General features: G+C 41.3%; 1 protein-coding gene across 4 annotated transcripts in view; it reads left to right on the top strand.

The window, feature by feature from the left end:
- Window positions 1-23,024, top strand: part of PLPPR1 (phospholipid phosphatase related 1) — a 121,702-nt gene that overhangs the window by 64,515 nt on the left and 34,163 nt on the right. The window lies entirely within an intron of this gene.

Genomic DNA, 23,024 nt, shown 5'->3' with positions numbered 1-23,024 from the left:
TTTATCCTCCCCCTTTATCCTGAAAATTTCCCATTGCAAATAACACCTTTAACAGCCTGAATAACATCTTAGGGTTTGTACTTCGGTAGAGTTTTCAAGGAAGAGATTAGAAGTACCAGTTCTCACACAAAATCACAGAATCAAGAAGGTTGGAAAAGATCTCTGAGATCATTGAGTCCAGCCTTTGACCTAACACCACCTTGTCAACTAGACCATGGCACTGAATGCCACATCCAGTCTCTTCTTAAACACCTCCAGGGATGTTGACTCCACCACCTCCCTGGGCAATGCCTGATCACGCCCTCTGTGAGAACTTCTTCCTGATGTCCAACCTAAACCTTCCCTGGCACAGCTTAAGACTGTGTCCTCTTGTCTTATTGCTGGTTGTCTGGGAGAAGAGACCAACCCTCACCTGGCTCCAGCTCCTCTTCAGGGAGTTGTAGAGAGTGATGAGGTCTCCCCTGAGCCTCCTTTTCTCCAGGTTAAACAGCCCCAGCTCCCTCAGCCCCTCCTTGTGGGACTTATGCTCCAGTCCCTTCACCAGCCTCATTGCTCTTCTCTGCACCTGCTCCAGCACCTCAATATCCTTCCTGAACTGAGAGGCCCAGAGCTGGACCCAGGACTCAAGATGTGGCCTCACCAGCACTGAGTACAGGGGCAGAATCACTTCCCTGGTCCTGCTGGCCACACTCTTCCTGATCCAGGCCAGGATGCCACTGGCCTTCTTGGCCACCTGGGCACACTGCTGGCTCATGTTCAGCTTCCTGTCAGTCCAAACTCCCAGGTCCGTTTCTACCTGTCTGCTCTCCAGCCACTCTGTCCCCAGCCTGTAGCGATGCAGTGGGTTGTTGTGACCAAAGTGGAGGACCCGGCACTCAGCCTTGTTGAACCCTATACCGTTGGATTCAGCCCATCTCTCCAGCTTGTCCAGGTCCCTCTGCAGAGCCTTCCAGTAGATTGACTCTCCCTCCCAACTTGGTGTCATCTGCATATTTGCTAATGGTAGACTTGGTCCCCTCATCCAGATCATCAGTAAAGATATTAAACAGGACTGGGCCCAACAATAATCCTAAGGGGACACCACTAGTGACCAGCTGCCAACCGGACACAGCACCATTCTCCACCACTTTGGGCCCAGCTCTCTAGCCAGTTCTTAACCCAGCTCAGAGTGCCCCTGTCCAAGCCATGAGCTGCAGGTTTTTCAGGAGTGTGCCATGGGAGATGTGTAAAAGGCTTTGCTGAGGTCTTGGTGGACACATCCACAGCCTTCCCCTCATCCAGCAGGCGGGTCACCAGGTCATAGAAGATCAGGTTGGTCAGGCAGGACTTGCTGCTCGTAAACCCCTGCTGGCTGGGTCTGATCCCCCAGCTGTCCTGTAGGTGCTTTGTGATCGCACTCAGGCACTGAGGTCAGGCTGCCCAGCCTGGAGTTTCCCAGATCCTTCTTCCGGCCCTTCTTATGGATGGTTGTCACATTGGCCAACTTCCAGTCATCTGGGACCTCCCTGATGAGCCAGGACTGTTGATAAATGATGGAGAGTGGCTTGGCAAGCTCTTCCACCCTCATCACCCCAGGATAGATCCCATCTGGTCCTGTAGACTTGTGAGGATCCAAGTGGCTCAGCAGGTCACTCACTTCTTCCTCCTGGATAACAGGGGGTCTTTTTGGCTCCCCAACCCTGTCTGCCAGCTCAGGAGCCCCATTGTCCTGAGGACGACTTTTCTTATTGTTGAAAACTGAGGCAAAGAAGGTGTTAAGTATCTTAGTCTTTTCCTTGTCTTTGTTGACTATAGTCACACCCACATGCAATAAAGAATGGAGGCTTTCCTTGCCCCTTTTGCCCTTTGCTATTGATGTATTTCTAAAAACATCTTTTATTATCCTTTACAGAAGTGGCCAGATTAAGTTCAAACTGCCTTTCTAATTTCCTTTCCACGTGACCTAATAACACCCTTAAACACTTCCTGAGTTTCCTGCCCCTTTTTTTCCCTGAGTTACTGCAAAAGGTCCCTGTCCAGCCAGGCCAGTCATCTTTCCCATTGACTCATCTTTCGGCACGGAGGGACAGCCTGCTCCTGTGCCTTCAAGATTCCTTTCTTGAAGTATGTCCATCCTTCCTAGACTCCTTTGTTTTTGTGGGCTGTTTCCGAAGGTACTCTCCGAATCAGTCTCCTGAATAGGCTGAAGTCTGCCCTCCGAAGTCCAGGGAGAGGTCGACACCCCTCCTTGTTTCACCGAGTGTTGAAAACTCCCATAATTTCATGGTCGCTGTGCTCCAGATGGCCCCCAACCACCACATCTCCCATCAGCCCTTCTCTCTTTGTACACAGCAGGTCCAGCAGGGCCCCACCCCTGGCAGGCTCACTCACCAGCTGTGACAAGAAGCTCTCCTCCACACACTCCAGGAAGCTCCCAGACTGCCTCTTCTCCACTATGCTGAGTTCCCAGCAGACATCCAGCAGGTTAAAGTCTCCCACAAGAACAAGGGCTGGCGATCTTGAAGCACCCCCCAGCTGCTTGTAGAATAATTCATGACCCTCTTCACCCTGGATGGGTGGTCTATAACAAACTCCCACCAGGATTTTGGCCTTGTTGGCCTTCCCCTCATTCTCACCCATTGACACTCAACCTTATCGTCACTGACTGCAAGTTCTACAGCATCCAGAGACTCTCTAACCTCCAGAGCCACCCCTCCACCTCTCCTACCTCACTTGTCTCTTCTGAAGAGCACGTAGTCATCCATGACAGCACTCCAGTCATGTCACTCATCCCATCACGTTTCTGTGATGGCAGCTATGTCACAGCTTTCCTGCTGCACGATGGCTTCCAGCTCCTACTGTTTGTCACCCTCACTGCATGCATTAGTGTACATGCACTTCAGGTGGGCTGCTGATTTCACCCCTAACTCTGGCTTACCACCCTTAGGCTCATCTCTGGAGAGCCTGGTTTCATCCCCTTCCCCCTTCAAACCTAGTTTAAAGCCCTCCTTATCAGGCCTGCCAACTCATAGGCTAGAATCTTTTTGCCCTTGCTAGATTTGTGAAGCCAGTCTGACTCTAGCAGGCCTGGTGCCATCAAAATTGCCCCAATATCAAAAAAATCCAAAATTCCACTGATGGAGCCAGTCATTAAGCCACTTACTGATAAAATGCCTCTTCCTTTCTTTATTCATTCCTGCTACTGCAGGAACTGAGAAAAACACCACTTGCACTTCTGTCCCATCAGCCAGTCAACCCAGTGGCTTAATTAGCCTAGTACCCCTTTTATCAACCTCATCACTGCCAACTGGGACAAGCAGCAGTGGTAACTCCCTGAATTAGTTCAGGGAGTCTCCCTTACCTGGGCCCCAGGGAGGCAGCAGACTTCACTGTGACATGGGTACAGTTGGCATACAGGGCCCTCACTTCCCCTTAGAAGGGAGTCACCTACTACAGCTACCCTTCTACTGTACGGAACTGTGTAATTTAAAATATATTGGCCTGTTTAATCAGGTTTTTAAGAGAGAGAATTGTGGTTTTTTATTACTCAGTATTTAGGAGATTGGATCAGCTGTTTTTTTAAGCAGAAATGCATTTTTCCAATTTGTAAGTTAAAAAAAGCCCATAGCTTTAGTAGATTATTTCTAGAAAAGCTAGTAATCAGAATGTTTGTATAGAGCTTTAAGAAAATTACTTATGAAACAGACGCTGTTCGTGTGAGTTTTCTGTGTGATTTATGCAGAACTCTGCAAGCCATATTTGAAGCCTCTTAAGTTGGAAGGTATTTCCAGTAATGACTGAGCAGCTTTAATTAGGCTTAAAATAGATAGCAATGTGAAAATACATGCAGCACAATATGTGACATGGGCTGCTATCTCCCTACAGTAACAGAGTGATATTACCAAGGAAAATTACTGCTGATTTTTTCCATCTTTTCAGAAGTATATTTACATTTTTATGTTTCATGCATATTGCCATAGAGCCCCTGATGTGTTAACTTTTGTCTGCTTGTTTGTTTGCCTACTTCAAAGACTTAAGGGGTTTTAATATTTTCTTTCCCAAGCACACAGTGTTGAACTATTTATTTGCTCAGATAGGTGAAAATTTGGAGATCATTTAAGGTGCAGTGCATTATCAGTCTATTGACTGCTCTTGACACAATTGCACCATTTCCTCTGGTCTGCATCTGTGAACAGGTTTCTTGGGTCTGTAGGAATATCCCTGCATTTATTTAGCATGATAATTTGCATAAGTTACATGAGGTTCTAAAAAGAGTGGAAAGGCATCAATAGGGACTCAAAAATCCAATCTTAAATAACCCTAAATACAACAATCAAGCCTTTCCAGTAGGAAAGGTATGAGGAATGTGGGAGCAAAGCAAGATGCTTAAAGCATATTTTGCAATATCAAACCCATTCCAACTTTTTGACAGTGGTTTTGATATCAGGAGAATTTTCAAAAGTGAAATAGGTCTCTTTATACATCGTGTCCAGTTTCATCAGGACTTGATTTCTGGCTCTTGAGCAGCCACTCCAGAAATTGAAAAGGAGGGTTTTGTTTTAGCAATGTAACAATGTAACAAGGGTGAAGTCGTCAAGATCAGCCTTACAGCAAAACAATTCATTGAAGTGATATAGCTTTGAAAGGATATCGGCATTTTCTGCTCTCTAAAAATTCCAGCTGAGTTTTAAGACCAGCTTTAGAAATTGGTTTGCCAAGTCTTGTGCATCCTTTACAAACCCAAGGTATTGCACCAACCTGGAAATCTCCTAGGCTTCTGGCAACATTTAGGTGGGAAGCAAATAGCTTCCAAATTGCGATATCTTCTCCCCTAAAGCAAAGATGGATAATCCAGTTGCCAGCACACGAGTAATACAAAATATATAAATCTATTTTGAATGCAGCAGAATGTGGCAACAAATAAAATACAGCTTTCTGGAGAAATGATACTTTATGTTTCTGCATTTCTAACTCACTTGGCCAGTGCATCTCAGGTTTCGTGATCTATTTTGCAACTCCTGGGGTAACCCGAAGAGACATCAGCTGCCGCTTCTCAGTCCATTCTCACATCCCGGCATTTTAGTAGTAAAACAATTCTTCTCTGATATGATTCCTTCAGAGGTGTATTTCACCAGGAATTTCTGTGAGATGTTGAATATAGTACAAGTAGTTCTCAGGTTCCATTCCTAAAGCCATATCATATGCTTTCTCACACAGGTGAGTTTGCGTGTGTCATGTTATTTCATCACAACTGTGAACTCAGTGGAGCTGTTGAAGAGACCGTATGAAAATGGATCAATACAGATGTGTTTGCAGGAAATACCTGAGACAGGAGGAACTGATGCTTTGAAACCTGTTGCATCTTGTGCACACGATCTTAAATGGGCACTCAGGTCTTAACACACATGAAACAATTACTCATGATGATGTTTACTTAAAGCAGTGATTAGAGATTGACCCTCAGTTCTAGAGCTCATGAGTCTTCATGGATTATCTTTCAGCTTGATGCCTAAAATAATAGTTCTAATTCCAAAGTTTGGGCTTCTAATTTAGGATCAGGTATTAGATCTTCCTGGAACACTCCAGTTTTAAGTTAAAGAATCAGGTGTAAAGATGCCTCTCCATCCTGAAATAGAGTGATTTAGTAGACACATTTCTATTGCAGATAGATTTTTAGAAATGGTTGTTAGATGCATGATTAATCAATATTTTACTAAGCACATAGTCGATTTTTAAAGTGTTGTTACACTGTTCAAGAAACCAAATGGTTGTTCATAATGGTCTGTAACTCCTGCTTTTGAATGATGTGTTTACAGCACTCACTGGGATTAAGATCCGCATCAGACTACACAAACCTGGAGTCCTGTGGCTGGCTGTGGTCTCCAGCAGTTGCACGGGGTCAGTGCAAAGAGCACAAAAGGTTTAAACATACTCTAAAACCCTACTATGCACTTGTTTCTCATGTCATTTCCTTTATGGCCTGGTAACATGAGCAGATGAATGGAAGAACCCATGTAACAGGATGTGGGAGAGGATAGGCTCTTACAAATTTAAAATGTGTTTAAATCATTTATTGCCTTTTCATAATTCTAGAGCATAATTAACTTTTTATGCTTCTGAAGTAATTATTGATGGGATCTACCAAAAATATGCTGCAATAAGATTAAAGCAACTTGGAAATAATGATGCTATTATTACTCGAGGTACTGTCAGATTTCTTGCGACTTCAATAGAGTGAATTCTGTAATTTAAAGTATAGCTATGTTTGGCCATATAATGGCCAAATTATCCCTGTCTTTCCTTCTCTCAGCTATTAAGTGCTGCATGTCTGTCCCCAGAATCAATAATCTATTGTTCATCATGACTTCTGGAGTTCAGATTTTGCATACCTGGAAGGAATTCTAATAGTAATACTAATACTACATCAGTACTTGTTACGTACTTTATTAAAACACAGAAATTTAGTGTGTGGTTATCATGTGCAATGTTATTGAGTTAATACCACTTTAGTTTACAGCATATATAGCAGACTACTTGCTTTCTCAAGACTCATTATGAGTTTTGTGCTTCCTGGAGAGAATGAGGTTTGTGAGGCTTCAAAGTAGTTTGTGATGCTTTTTGGCAGTGGAACTATTGATTGAATTTCTGTTTGATTTATTGTCATTATTGATTAAATACTGCATTTTTTATAAAATTGTAGCAAAAAAAAATGTGTAGGTGTACATCATAAATGCAATCTAGTTTCCTATTAGTGCCTGACCAATGTAAGATTCCAGTTATACTGTAGTTAATTAACTTTTCAAATAGATTGGATAGCAGATTGCACTTTTACTAGTTTTATAGTTGTGCAAATATTTGACTTGGAGCTGGCTAGATCAGTAATCCTCAGGGATCTTTATGATCTTATTTAAACCAACCAAAGCAAAAATCAGTTCAGCTCTATTACAATGGTGGGAAACATACTGAAACTCTCAAACTGATGAAACTGTGGAAATAGAGTGCTTTATGCAGTGGTGGTGGTTTCACGTGAATAATTATGAGCATTGGTTTATCTTGTTGAGTTTCAGGGTTTTTCATTCTTATTTAAAATATCTTTCTGTAGAAAGGACTAAAGCAGTTTGGGACTTGGAAAAAACTCACACTAGATGTAACTTGAACAAGAAAGGCATCCAGGATCAACCACATGAGTGAGAAACCCAAGTGTGTACTCCTTTGAGTTAAAAAGAATGATTTAGGTGGAAAAGGTTCTCTGGAGGTCTCTAGGCATAGCACGGCTCAGAGCAGCAGCAGCTGGATGAAGTTCATCTGGGCCTTGTCCAGTTGAGTTTTCCTATTACCTTGCCAGGCAATCTGCTTGGGTTTTGAGTATCCTCACAGGAAAACACTTGTCCTAATATTCTTCCTAGTAAAGTGGTTTAACTTGATGTGAAGGAGAAAGAATCTAGGCCTGATGGCAGCAAATAGAGAAAGAAGGATGCAACAAAAAACTGCATGGGTAGCAGAGGGCAATAAAGGAATGAATCATGTAAAAAAATCCTCCTGACATTTAGAGCTGTGTGCAGTTGGAACCTTAAGACAGTCTTGTCTGCCTAGCCACTTTTCTTGCAGTAACTTCACCGATGTATTTGTATGCCCAGTGTGAAAATGTGTGTTGATTACCAACAGTTAGCATGTAGATTTCCTTGTCCACGTTCCATCTTGTAGAACTCAACTTAGGCAAAGCTTCCTGTTCAAGCCTTGCCACCTCAATCTCTTTTGTAAACTAAAGGTCTGTATTGCTGTGCTGCGTTCCCCTCATATCTATATCCTAAAGTAATTTTCATTAGACCCATTTCCATACTGTCCACTGTTTCACTTCTTACAGAAGCCACATATGCATCTTCATGCCTCTTGCTGCTGTGCCTTGTTTATTAAGACTCTAAAGGAGATGAAACTGCCCTTTGTGTGTGTGGAGACTTGTTAAACTAGAGTCCTGAGAAACATCAGTAAAGTTAAATCCAGGTTCAGACATGATTGTTCTTTCATTATATCCAAACCTTGTCATGACAAATAGCCATAACAATTAGCCTTGAGTATTTCTGCTTGTTTTGACGGGGCTAACATTGAAAAGAGAATGGTATCTTTTAAGTGAAAGGGACAAAAGTGACCACCAGAACCTAGGGGGTTTTATGAATGTTTTCAGACCCCAGGTTTTCTCTTCTCCCTTACCTTGCATTCAAAATTATGTAGCAAAATGATTACAGGTTCTGAAGAACAAATTGGTCAGCATTAATTTTTTAATATGACTGCTTGCCAGTGAAAAAGAGTTATGTTGGCTCAGACAGATGACTTGCATGCAGCAGAGGAGACTCAAAGTGGTAATTGTTTTTTTACAAGCTTCCTGTTCAGTTGAGAAAATGTTGGAGGGAAATAAAATGGATTTCATAATGCATTATACATATTAATAAGACTGTGAAGTAAAATGTCTTTGATCGTTTTCAGTTTAATTTAAAACATAGTCTCTATTTGATTTTTCGATCAGTCTGAGAGTCCTGCAATCTTGATATCAACAGATAGTTTCTTTTTGCAGTAAGTGTTCCATTTATCAATGTCTAAAGACTGCAGACCTGCACTGCTGTATTAAATAACATCAGTCTTGAAGTACAGGCGAACTTTATGAACCTTAATGAATGCTGTTCTATGAATGACAAAGATTCAGAGCTCCAATAAGCTCCAAGGCTGTCAACTCAGATGGAAAGCCTTTATACCTGGAAGAAATAGGCAACAGAACAAACATTTAAAAATGTGATAAGGTCAGTGTTGTTAGTGTGGGGATAAATTTGATTTTCCATCTTCTCCACATGGTTTTGGAATGATGAGTTCTGCACTGCCTCGATACTGAGGAACTTGGTGATGACACAGTAGTGCAAAATCAAGTGCTGTGTTTCTACATGCAGGCACTGTAAGGGAAAGGCAGGACAACAGGGAGCCCTTGTGTCTTTGTAGGTACATGGAGGGGATGTAGTACCTGCCAGGCCTGCATCACAGGTGTCCTGCACTGCTTTCCCTGGGCTATTTTTCACTTGTCTGCTGTCCTTATATGAAAATCGAATGGCCAGCAAGGCTGTTCCCATGCTTGTGTTGACCATTGCCTCATAGCACTTCTCTTAATGCTGATTACACTGTGATTTGTCTGTGTAGTGCCACTGGAGATCTTTCTGTCTAACGACATCGAGGTGCTTCACAGCTGTTAAGAGAATACTGAGCAGATTTAGCAAAGAGAAAAGAGCTGCATTGTCCACAACCCAAGCAAGCCTTACACCCAGGAGGATGACATCTTTCACCAGCATAACATAAGGCAGTTGTGAGCCAGACCAAAAGCCTGTCTTGGCAGCAGAGCTCTGAACATCAAGCAATAGGAGATAGCTAGAGAAGGGTATAAAATGGGACTGCTGTATGCTGACTGTCTCTGATGTGGTGTTAATACATCCCCTGGTTGGAGAGTGTCACTCTTTTTACTAGTTTGTTAGAGATTTTTCTTTTAGGTTTTTTTTATGGTTGCTTTTTGAGCAATGGTAATTTGCTGGCACCCATAATTCCTGTGTCAGGGAGTTTTGCAGTTTACCTATTCCCTCTATTTTTGTTTATGTCAACCAGTATGTGAAAGCTCCTGCACTTGAGAAGACTGCAGGCTTTCCCTGTTTGTCAGACACAGCTGATGGCACAGTTTCTCTGCTCTGCTTTGATACTTCCTTGATTTTCTGGGACTTCTTCTGAGATGGTCAGGAGAGTCCTGGAAGTCATTGGAGGAACACTGGGGTGCCAGTGAGGACAGCTAGATGAGCCCATGGCTGCTAGCAGCAGCTTCTAGCCAGCTCTTCCCTCTGCTTCTGATCAAAGGGGGCTCTGAGCTTGCAGATCTTAAGTCTTGAACAAAGAGTGTCAATTGGGACACTGGTACAGGTTGCCCAGAGAAGCTGTGGATGTCCCATCTCTGGAAGTGTTCAAGGCCAGGTTGGATGGGACTTTGAGCAACCTGGTCTAACGGAAGGTGAAAGGAATAAGCTGTTCTATTCTCTGCCATGGGCAGGGACATCCAAAGGGTCTTTAAGAATCCTTCCAACCCTAACCTTTCCATGATTCTATAATAAACACTCTTCCGGCATCTCTGTTAGTCCTTTCCCAGAGCACAGCTCTGGGAAAAGTGGCTGTTTATGCAGCAGTTGGATTGGAAAGGAACTTCTAACTGCTCACATAAGCACATGTGTCCTTACACACAACACTGATGTGTCACAGAGTCTGATCCCTGTCAACCACTGGAACAGTTTTTCCGGTAACAATGGAAGCCTTGACTGGCACATGGACCTACTGAAGGTGGTTGTGGCTTTACAGGTTTTGTGCTGCAGAGACACCTAACGCTCCTTACTGTGGCTAGAGCAATGGAGGGATGGCCTTTTGTTCTCATTGGGGATCTGTGTCACCAAGTGCATGATCTGTGGGAGCAGGTCAGGAGACTGCACAGCATCAGAGATGACAAGAAAGAGTCTGAGACCCTGCAGCTTCCAAACCCTGAACCTTCAACTGCAGCAGGGGGACAGGCAGTGTGTCTACCTACCAGGTTAGAAAGTAGAAACTCTAGTGATGGTGAAGGGTAGAAGCTGATAGCTTGTGGCCCTGAGGGGAAGGCCCTGCTCCACATGCCGATCTGCAGTATGAAATAGTTTCAGAGCTGAGGCAGCTCCCTGGATGAGAGCTCTGTACAGTGAAGTACTTAAGCCAGCTGAACCTGAAACATTTGGCAAGAGACAATGGTGAATGGCAGTGTTGGGAAACTTCCTACTTGTGGGGAATGAAGACCTCCATCATTGCTTTCCTTGATACCACCAGTGAGGGGGAGGAAGGCCTGAAGGGAACTGGATGGATCCCGTGGCTCAACAGTTGTTTGCCCAGCTGGTGTAAGCAGCAGGATTTGGCTTCTGTGACACACTCAGGTCTATAAGCCTTAGTCAGCAAGTAAAAACTGTTAGCTACCAAGTACTGACCAATTCCTGAACCTCTGACACTAATCACTTTCTCACTTCTGCAGAAAAGGCCAGTTTTCTTAAGCAGCAGGAGAAATCCCTGCCTCTTGGCAGGTCCGCCTGTCCCAGCCTGTTACCAGCACAAAGGGTTAACAAAGGCAACTTATCTTTTTAACTGGTTTCTTGGCAGGCAGTGCAGGTTGTACCATTAACAGGTTTTCTTTGTCTAGTTTAACGGCAGGTGTTCTTTGTCCAGAAATTGGCAGTGTATTTATTGGGTTCAGCATTTCTTCTTGAGACCAGCTTTCACGGCTGCTTAGTTTGGGCATCACTCAGGGCCAGGGTTGCGCACTCTGGCTTTAACAATACCCAGAGATGAGAGCACGGTCACACTCTCGCAAGTGCTTGCACCCTAATGTGCATACTATAGAAAGGAAATGAGAGGAATTGAGAGGTCTGAATGCCTTTGAAGGGCTATGATTTCCCTAGTGTCCCAGTGATGTGGTAAAATAGCTCACAGGACTGCAGTGCTGCCATGGATAGACAGGCATTTTCAGGAAGGGCAAGTTGGGACAACAGCAAGGGGGGGGTTGCAGCACCTGCAGGTCAGAGATCATCATCTCCTCTACTCAGTGCTGGTGAGAGACATCTGGAGAGCTGTGCTGGGCTCTCCCAGCACAAGATACTGGGGTACCTTCTTCCTGTGGTACCCAGGGAAAAGATGAGAGGCAGCAGGGACAAACTTCAACAGGAAAAAGCATTTAACAGAATAAAAAGCTGTCTTCCTTTAAGAGTGATGAAACACCAGAGGTTGTGGAGTCTTTGTCCTTGAAGATATTAAAAGCCTAGCTGGACATGGACTTGGACAGCCTGCTCCAGCTGACCTTGCTTTGAGCCAGGGGCTGGACCAGGTAATCTCCAGAGGTGCATCTGACACCACCAATTTGGTGACAGCGTAGCACCTTCTTCAGAGCTTTTTGTAAGTAGTGGCTCCATTTAACAGTGGCTCCTGTTTCCTTGCTTGCCATGTCTCCTTAATGCTGAGATAGCTGCTGTAGCACATGAGTTATAAGGGGAGCTGTATTTTAGTTTTACAGATGAGGAAACAAAGGCACAGGGTGACTTGTCTACAGTTATTCCTTAGGCTAAGGTCAGGATCTGAGTATCTGCATATGAATGCTTTTATCCTGACTTTTGCTTCAGTCTGAAGATGTGTCTTGCCTCAGATTTATCTGAGAAAACCCAGTTGCATGTCAGTAGCTGCTAGTTGAATACTCACCTGTTCTCTTCTTTGTAAGTCTTTTCTTTCTTTCATGGCCTTGAACTATCAACAGGATTCTTCATAGCTGAAGAAAAACAGTTTCCTCTTAGAACTAAACTTTTATCAAGTTATAGCTCCATTGCACTAGCCCAACATTTTAAAATACATTTTAGTAATAAATATTTGCAGTCATCTCTAAAGCTGCTGGCTCTGAAACACAATTACTCAGCCTTTCCTTTTCTTCTTTTCCTCAGAAGGTAACAGAATAGGGATATTGAAGCATTAGTCATTTAAAAAATATGATAAAGTGTTTTGATGCGTATGGGAAAAAGAGGGGGGTTACACAGATGCTTAAAATATGTCAGAGTCGCATGTCACTGTAGGAAGGAGAGGGAGAATATTAGAGAGACTGCTACAAGAAGTAGTTACTAATAATAAAAGAATTGAAAATCGTAATTTGCTGTAACTGATGAAACTATCAGAGTGTCATTTATGAAGAAAAGGAACAGGCCAGGCACACGAGTAAGCACTACCTAAAAGGACAGAAAACATCTGAATGCGTATCAGAGTCCTCCTAACAGAACGGTAGTTGGAGCACAGCAAAAGAGACATAAAATATGTTCCTTCTTGGCAATGTCTGGGTAGCTGGTGGAGGGAGAGACCCTGCTGTGACAAAGGGTCCCACCACAGCCTCTTGTCTGTGCACACACATTTACTGCTGGGAAATTACTTACCCATTTCTAACCCCAAGCACCTGCCCAGGAAACGTCCATAATTAATGAAGCTTTCAGAGAAAAGGCTGGCTGTTAACACCTTTCAAAGTCAATGAAAATGGGACCGTGTGTTTCAAAGGCAGCAGAAAGGGGCCCAAGAATGTACAGTGTCTAGGAGTTTGGCTTCCCTGAGGCTTTATGTTTACCCTGGGATTTTCTGGGTTGAGAAATACTGTGTAACAATAGTTCTGCCTAAGAATAGAAGTTTCTAACTAAAAAGTTACTGTTCTTCAAAACCTCATAGCTCTCCAACTTGCAGTTTACCTACAAAGTTCACTAAAATATAAATGTAGGTTATGTACTGATTTGCTTTGGAATTAGGTTTCCTTTGCACTCACTTTTGCATTGCCCAGAGTGACATCTTTGAAGAACCTGACAGGATTGGTTTCTGATTGAGAATCTCTCCTAACAGGAAGATTGATGGCCAGAGCAAAAAAGATGAAAGTACGGGCAAAACTGTCTGCGAAGGGAGCAGATTTGGAAAGTACTGTCAGTGTGAGGAAGGTGAGAGCATTGACTCTCTGAGGAGCTACTCTTCCTAACCACACACACTCTATGAATTTATTATAAGGTTTCCCTACCTGGAGAAATGTTTCCCTGAGCTTGCAAGGCAGGGATGCTGGAAAGTTGAAAACAGCTTCCCCTTCTTTTGGCCGGATATGATCCCAGCAGATTTTAGATCTGTCAACCTCATGGACAGGTTTTTTACAGCTTCTTTGGTTTTCCTGGAACAGTAATGTGTGGATGAATCAATGGCTTTTCAATTCCATTCCATGCCAGCTGGCAAAATGGTATCTCCTTTCAAGGAACAGTCTGGGAATGATTTTCAGGATAAGGAAATGTGCACAGGGTACAAGAATAAACTACTCATTGTGAGAGGAGTATGTACTACTATACTGCTGTAGCATCGGTTGGTATTTGTCTGTAAGTTAGGGAGGGCAGAAGTCCCCTTTTGACATCTTTTTTACCTTGTACCTTTCTCAGATATGTTGCTAGAAATGTCACCTAAATCCATCATTAACATTTAAGTTTACAGTCTGGAAACAAGCACATGGAAATTAAGGATTGTGTTTTGGTTAGGTTTGATTTTCACTTTCTGCAGATATTTGTTCCTTTTGTATTTTGCTTTATTGTAGTTCTCATTTTCATTTGATTCTCCCACTATCACTCCATTCAAGCTTCAGAAAGAAGCTTGCTTTTCTACCTACAAGGACACATTAGAAATCAAAATACACCTCTGCATCTCTCTGTGAACAGCCTGGCTTAAATACCACGTGAAGACACCAGAGAGCAATCATGAAAACCATACTGAAGGTATTAGTCTGTTGTGCCAGAATCCATTGTCTCGTCAGGATCTGTTGCTTTTTGTTATTTGGAAAATGGATTGTCCTGACAGGTTCTAAGTGAAAATGGTTGTTAGATTAAAATGCCTTTAGAGTTCATGATGGATTTAACAGCTTTTATGAGCCATTTGTGCAGTGAAACACATTCTTGGGGTTGTATGGCAACTTGAAAGCTGTTTTAGCTAAGGGCAGCTTTTCAACTGTCCAGAGCAGTTCCTGTGTTGGGCACTTCTGGAAGACACAGACTTGTGCAAACAAAATGCGTGTGTGTGCCAGTTAAATGCACAATTTGTATGGATTTACTGTGGTACTTCAAAGCTAAATAAGCTGCAATTTTGTGATTTTAGTTACTGAAACTAAACAGATAATGGATTTTGACAAGATTTTGCATTATTTCTAGTGGACTGGATGACTCATGTCAGCATAATCCAGGTTAAGAACTGCTCTCAGAAAGAATCAAACTCAAAACAGCCTTCCACAGAAGAACACATCTTGTTTCAAGTTAGAAGGACAAATTCAACTTCAAGTTCTCTTTAAACTCTTTGGAGTTGCTCCTAGTTTTACAAGTCTTTTACTATTTTGCTATACTGCAGTATTTAAGTATTGCAGCAAGTTTCATGCATTCAGGTATTTCTGGGGCTGGGGAAAAAAAAAAAAAGAGAAAAAAAAGATGCCCTTGGTTTCTTTTAGTTTAATATCAGAATAGTCAAAATATTTCTATTCTCCTCTACTGTTGCTAAGGAAAAGAATCATTCTGAACAGATTCCATTCTAATGCAGACTTTTTTGTTAAGAAAATGACTTACTCTATGCCATAATTTGTTGATCATTTTAAGGTGTTATGTGCTGGAAGCAGCAGTTTCCTGGCTGTGTACCATTTGGAACTGAGCAGAGCATGCCACCTGCTGAAAAGCCTCATGGAACCTGCTCAAAGGAAAACAAATAGGCTATGCTTGGGGCTTGAAGGTTTTAATAACACTTGATAATAGTGATAACATTCTTGAGGTACAAAAATAAAATTTAAAAAATGTGATACATTCTCCCTCTTGACAGATGGAAGTTTAATTCTCTTCTCCCCCTTTTGTAAATCTGATTCTGACGTTTATCAGGAAGGCTTTCAGACCACATGTTTTTGGGGTCTTAAAGGAAAATTATAGTTCTCAGATTTTGTTAAGAGAAGAGTCTTGATTTTCACACACAGATTAGCCAACAATTTCCTATGAAGTTCAAAATGCCTTCGTTTCTACAGCTGTTTGAGGAACACATTTCATTTTATTGTTGCATAACTATTTTTTGCCATAACAAAGGCATTAATCTGCATGTACTTGAGAAAGATACATTACATAAAATACAGGATGTGTATATGAGAGACGGAAAAAGTATGGGACATACCATGATGTTCCAGATACAGGACGGAAGTTAGGGATTCTGGCTCTGAAAGCAAGACCCAAGTTATTTTAGACAGTAGTTTGCTACTGTAGCAGAGAAACAGCTTGCTGATCATCATCTTTCAAGTGGGTGTCATCCAAAGTCCCAGTGTTACTGTATATTTAAAACTTTCCTTAGTTTTCCTTAAGAATTCTACTCCTGCAATCAGGTGGTGCTGTGACAATCTCCAACTTTAGTTTAAAAACAAAGAATTTCCAGCTTTTTATTGTGGGGAAGAAAATTTATGAATGTAATTCCTGACAAAATTTTAAATTTCTGTCTTTTTACACTACACATATATACAGACTAGGGATTGTTGTGAATGATACAGATTTTAATACAGGAAAGTGAGACCAGCTTCAGTAACGTTTTTGCTATTAGCGAATGAAATGAGATCACAGGGTGCCAGAACTGAGAATCAGCCCTGAGTAAAAGACCAATGTACTGAGTATCTCTTCCTTTTTAGCTCTGACCCCTTCAGTCACCAGCTCACTGCTGGATTGCCTTTCTGACAGAGAACTTTTGTGAACTGTCTTCAATAAGGTTTAGGGGAAAAAGGAAAAAAAATTCTCTCTGTTGTTTGTTAGCGTAGGAAAACTAACACAAGATAAAATCCTACTGACCTGAACTCCTGGGTTCATTCTTTGTAAGTGATAATTTGCATCATCAGTGCGGTTGCTTTTGCTTCAGAGTCAGCTGAGAATGAAATACGTGCTCTGAGGGGAAAATGGTGCTATTTAAAATTGCCTCCTGGGAACACCTCTCTTCTTCAGGTCAGCAGCTACTGCCAGAGTGCAAGCATAGGGAAGTGGGGTCTGTGATCTGCTGTCAAGAAGCAGCTGATGTTTGTGAGCAAATACTCACCAAGAGGGGTGAACCCATCTATTCTTCCTGCTCATGATAATCCTATTTGAAATTGCTGGCTGCACATTTACTGGTCTTAAAATCATTCTCTCCTGTTTTAAACTACAAAAACCAGGGACAAAGACTTCTTTTAAAAGTCAGGATGAAGCCCACAGTAGGTTATTAAACAAATTGTTACCAACACCAGAGGACCTGAAATTCCAGCTCTACTTTAAAAAATGAGATGTTCTTGTGAAAAATAACAGAGGAACCCCCAAATATATTAAAACCATAAAACATTACATGGTTGTTTGGTAGTTTGGCATTTGAAATGTAATGTTGCATTAATGCCCCCTGCTGATAAGCCTTCAAAAATCTACTTTGGATCAAGCTCAGTATTTAATTAGGCCTCTTTCTTTAAATTAAAAAAAAAAAAAAGAAATCTAGCATCTATCTCATCACAACTGGGTTCTTCTTATATAGATCACGTTTCTTTTAAGTCTGCTACATAATAAGGTCTTTCTACTATTGGTTTAGTAAAAGGGACAAAGTGATGTTGCATGACTAAGTAGGAACTAAATCTTGAAGTAGAAAAGGAATCTTTTTATAATGATTTCATAAAGAAAGCAAATTATTATAATGAAATATAGCTTGCCAAAGCAGAGAAATTCCAAGAGGGTGAGCAGATATTCAGAGTTATACTAGAGGGAACTGAATCACAGAATCACTGAGATTGGAAAAGCCCTCTAAGACCATTGAGTGTAATCATTAACACAGCACTGCCAAGTCCACCACTAGCCCATGTGTCTGACCCACATTCCTAAATGATAAACATTTTCAATGCATTTATTATCTATTTTCTAGCTAAATAAAAGATTTAATTAGTATTGATTTTTACAGAGATACTTGGTTTTATATTTTTCCTCCCTCTTCAAGCAATGGAAGAAATGCTTTTTGTTTGCTGTTGGTGATTCAAAAGATACTACTGTGTTTTTTCCAGTTTCCATCACCCGTGGTGCTGCATCTTTCCTTCGTGCAATCATCTTCCTGCCTCTCTGAGGTACATAAAGCCTTGTGCAAGTGTCTGTAGCACTGGCTGACCACCTGAAGCTTGTAAGACACCTGCTCCATTATTAATACTCTTGAAGTTAATGGCCCCTTTCCTCACTTGTGGAATGGTCACAGATCACAAATGAGAAAAGGGGAAAAAAAAACCAACAACAAACCAGAAAATAATAGGTCAGAATTGTTCATCCAGAATTTGGTCAGAAGCAGGTATGCAATCTTTGGACATTCAGGGCATGAGATGCCAAATGCTTCCACACCTAGTTCTGCTGGAGCAGACAATAAACAGCCCAGGATTTTCACCACCACAAAGAGTAAATATAAGAATAAGGATATGTAGGAATAGAAAAGGAGGCCAAACTGCTATAGATGACAATTACCTTTCTTAATTGATAGAGTCGGTGCCATATTTCATAGAATAATAGAATCACAGAATGGCTTGGGTTGAAAGGGACCTTAAAGATCATCATGTTCCAACTCCCTGCCCTGGGCAGGGACACCTTCCACTAGACTAGGTTTCTCAGAGCACCATCCAACCTGGCTTTTAGTGGATCTGGGAGAATTTATCAACTCTCTGAGGTTGTACCTCTGAGGGCAGTACCTTGTGACATACTGATCTGATATGGCACCTCTTCACCTCTCAAGCCTACTCAGTATTCAGGAGTGATGTCAGAGGAATCACCCTAAAGATTAGAACATGTTTGTCAGCATGAACGTCCTTGACAGCAGTCTGAGAGGGGAAGGTAGCTAAGAGTTAGTTAGTTTGTTCGTGGCATGTCATTACTGTTCCCTTGGAAAGGTGTGGGGTGTTTTCCAGCTCCTCATTCCCCCGGCACAGCACACGTTTCCATCTAGTGTTGCCGTATGTGTAGGAATTGACCTTGCCAGTCACCTGCCCAGGAGTACCATGAATGTGAATGTGGACTTCCTCCCATCTTCTTACAGATCCAGAAAGACTTGATGGAGGAGACAGAAACAAGAGTCATTACAAGCAAATCCATCTGTAATGAAAATTACAGTAGCAAAGGTTTATAGCTTGTAATGGACCCCTGCAACTGGAGGTCAGAAACCCACCAGGTCTGTATCAGTCTTCTGGCAAACACTGCTTCCAACAAACGAAACCCACTATCTCTAATTATTCTTACCTTACCAGGGTATCTGAACAAATACAAAGATATATATCTATATACAATAGTATATAGATATATATAAAGATATATGCCTTGTACTTGGTTTGTTTTTATACATAGACCTTGGCTACATAAAAACTATTCCAGTTACGATATACAGCTCATGGTGTGGGGTAGGTGTCCATCCTCCCTTCAAGCTGACAGTTTCAGCCTGTGTTCAATCCATGGGTCACAGTAACCTGTCAAAGTAGGCTTAAATTTATTATATGAAAAACACTCATGAAATGTAAAGGTCTACAAATGAAAAGGTTGAAATTTTTTTTTTAAACTGAGAAAGCTAGAGAAGTGTGTAGAGTGTACTGAGTTGCATCTGATAATCAATGTGCCTCATACTATTACTTATTCTATTTTCCATGTATGAAAAAGTTGTACTGGTTAAAGCATTTTTATGCCCTTATGTCTGTTGCTATTAAGAGAACTGTACTGCTTTAACTGCACAGTTAGAACTGGAGAAATCTGTATTCCTTATAAGGATGAGCTCTTAGGTAACATTAAGTTTCTGTGGTGTAGCACCTCGCCATTCTTCAAGGACCATTACATAAATAAGAAACTGTAAGAGTTTTTAACCAGATGTCAATATTTTTAGAGGTCATGCTGCTCTCACAAAACATCTTGTCCTGAAATAAGGGCTTTAGGGGAAGATACGAAGTCCTTTTTGTTTGTCTGAGTGTTCTCTTCCACCTTATAAACTATACCTAATTCAAACTTAATCACTAAGATGGTGAAATAAGGCAATAAGTTTTTGAAATGGACTTGTAAAAAGCTCTGCCGAGGCTGCTTTGATTTCTACACAGCTCCAGCTTCAAAAGCCGATGAGTGTTAATAACCCCTCTCTGCCTCCCAGCTGCTTCCCAGCTTGTGCCGCCATGCTGACTGGACTTAAAAACTCCTGTAACAAAGCCATGTCCTGTAGCAGGCTACTATGAGACCAGACCATGACGTTTGTGTGCCACAGTTGCATAAGAAAACTGGTTTCAGAATTAGATTGCAAAATCAGTTCTATAAGGTAAGGGAGATAAAACAATTTGAGGAATGGCATTTTAGAAAGATTATTGGATTTCAGATTTAATCTGACAGTATAAAATAAATGGTTATTCAGTGGAATGAAACTATTCACTTGGGTTTGTTTTACTATCAAGTGGCGTTTCAATATGGGTTGTTTTTCTTCTCTTTCTCCAAGTGAAGTGTTTGTTCATTACACAGTGTGATGTGTAATGAACAGTCCTTTGTCTCTTTTTTTGTTCTTGTTGTTTTGCAGTATTTTTATAAAAAGGAGATGATTTGCTGCATCCAGTTTCTTGGCAACATAAAAGATTGTGCGTCAGCCAGATCCTTATAACCCATTAAAAACATGAATTCAGTGCAGTCACAGGTTTTAAGAGCCTTTGTTGTCTTGATACACTTCTCTTTCTACAGACCTGGGTATGCTAAAGAAGTGTGAACGTGAAACCTTTTAAGTCATGTCATTTGTGATAAAATGGCACAGAACAGATACTTAACAAAGTGCTATAAGTGACCAAGTCATTTGTTGGTCCCTGAAGAGTTCATTCTGCTAACTCACATTAAAACCTAATGAAATTTTAGCTGCTACAACATCTGGATTAGGTGGGTTTCTAATTAATGGCGGTCTCCATCTTCTTTGTTATTTGTGAGGACAGGCTTGTCTGAGAGGGTGTTTAACATTTCCTCACTACTTGACCTCTCCACAACATTCTTAAGAAGTTGTAGTAGGTCTTTCAGAATAGACAATTTCAGGAGTCCTGAAAAATTCCCGAGAGACATACTGTAAAAAAGCTTGTTAAAGTAATTAAGTCAAATTATACTAATCCAGCATTCTCTAGATGTCTGCAGTTCTTCTGCCAGTATCAGAAGGAAGTTTGACTATTTAAGAAAACAAAACATAACTAGTGGAATGTTTTCTTTCTTTATGTCAGGTACAAGCCCTAGAGGTAAGAAATCTGTATCAGCTGAAGGTTGATTCGCTAAGTAGAGATCAGCTGGACACAAATAAGTAGAGCCAACAGTTATAAAAAATTACTGATCCCTGAACAAGCATGAGTTTCTGAGGCCTCACCCTAATCAGGATACTTTAGTAAAGAGACTTAGCAATTTTTGGACAGAAGCTTGATTTGCTTTTAGAAAGGTAAAAATGGGTTTTGAAATATAACAATAAATATGATTTCTTCCAATTGTCTGTGCTTTTAATATCCCTCTGCTGCAGCTGCAAGACTGGATTTCCCATCTCCAAGTTAAAACGGACTGTCTTCCTTCACGAAGAAAGGCCTACACCCAGACCTGGGCAAAACAGTCTGAGATGCACAGTTAAATATTTCTGATATTAGAGAGCAAAAGCGCACCTTAACAATTCCTTCCAGCAGTAACTTAGGAGTTACTCCAGGACACACATATGCTATGACTGTTGGATACTCCAGTGTGTCTGTTACAAGAGTCATGCTCTCATCACCTCAAGAAAGCATAGCAGAATTTTTCAGGTTTTGCATAAAAATGGGTCACTAGCATTTATTCGGGGGGGGGGGGATAGAAATATTATTAAAATGTGTGGAACTGTGAGCCAACTTTTACAGCATGTGTGCCAAGAGTTGAAAACATTTCTTTGTGGTGCTCTGCTCATGAAATTGTGGCGGTTTCAGTTAATTAATTGAAACCCACTGAAGTTTTCTGGAAGCAAAGTGAACAAGGGTATTAATAGGTATTTCTTTGACTATCTGCATGTCAATACTGGTTTGGCTTCTTTCAGGAGGAATAAAAATGTATCTTATGTTATCATTTTTATGCAAGAACACAACTGATAATTGAACATAATTGATAATTTTTCAATTATCACTCATAAGCATTAAAGGCATTGTGAGTTATATTATGAGTAGTGTCTGGGAAGACTGATAAGCTGAAAGAATTGACCTATTTTTGTATAAATAGCAGCAGTACTTGGGTGGTTTCAAATTTGTTCATATGGACTTGAAATATGATTTATATGAGTTACAAAACACACAACAAAAGGAGATTTTTGCAGTGGCTGTGTGCCTGTCTTATAGGACACATGGACATTTTCTTGCTGGAGGGTACACAAGAAATTTTTACAGCCTCTTCCTTTTCTCCCTCTGTTTCTTGCTCCTCTATTAATAACTGAGGAGTCTTCAGTACAGGCTGATCAAACATTTCTGCCTCCCACCTTGTCTTCCCTCTTCTAACAGTGATCTCTGTCTTTTACAGTTTTATGCCCCTTTCCCAAATAGAGTTGGCCTCTTGCTTTTTTACTTGCAAAACAGGGGCCTCTTTTCTATGAGTAAGAGTATTAAAAATACATATAGAATAAAAGACCTCCCAATTGTTAAGGAAACTGAGAAGTGCTTTGCTGTGAATTGTGAGAATTCATACATTCTGGGACTTCAGTCCTACTACCTGGTATTGTCATAATTTTGATTTTGGATGTCACTGGTCTCTGAGTTATGCTGGCAGAGTATTAAGGTGAAGGGGAGGATTTCTGGATGTATACCAGTACTCCAGGGTTAGTGGGGCTGAACTGTACTACTCACTGCAAAGATTTGCTTTCTTCCGTCTCAGAACACATTCTTACGTTAATACCTGATTAGCTCTGCACCAAACAATTACTCATTGCCCAAAGAAGATTGTAAGACTTGCTTCCTATTTCTTGGACATTGAAGTGATTTTTTGACTGCAGAGAACTCCCACAACTTAAAAGAGGAGCAAGAGTGTGCAGTTGTGGGAAGGTCTGCAAGGACAGAAATAGTGTGGGCTTGTACAGCAGGGCAGAATTTGAGGGTGTGTGGAGGGACAGATGTTATGTGCTATATAATTAATCCATTTAAATAGCTGACTTTGAGGAAAAAACAAACCCGAGTTGCTTAAGTCCAGGTTTAAATTCGTGCACGAGCTTTTAAATGGGGCTGTGTTTTCTTAATACTATCATGAATGAGCTTCTGCAGAATTGGAACCTAAGCATGTATACCATTGAGCTTTTTCATGTGCAGATTATTGACTAATCCAAAAAAATCTGATCCAGAAGAAAGGTAAATCTTGGCTCTGCCACAGGCTCTGCTGTGACCTAAGGGCAGTCATTTTATCTCCTCGGCTTTTGTCCCCTCTCTGTAAAATGGTGATAAG

The sequence above is a fragment of the Corapipo altera genome, unplaced genomic scaffold, assembly GCF_003945725.1.
Source record: "Corapipo altera isolate COAL_440 unplaced genomic scaffold, ASM394572v1 61153, whole genome shotgun sequence".
Taxonomy (NCBI): Eukaryota; Metazoa; Chordata; class Aves; order Passeriformes; family Pipridae; genus Corapipo; species Corapipo altera.
This window is presented reverse-complemented; position numbering and strand designations above follow the sequence as displayed.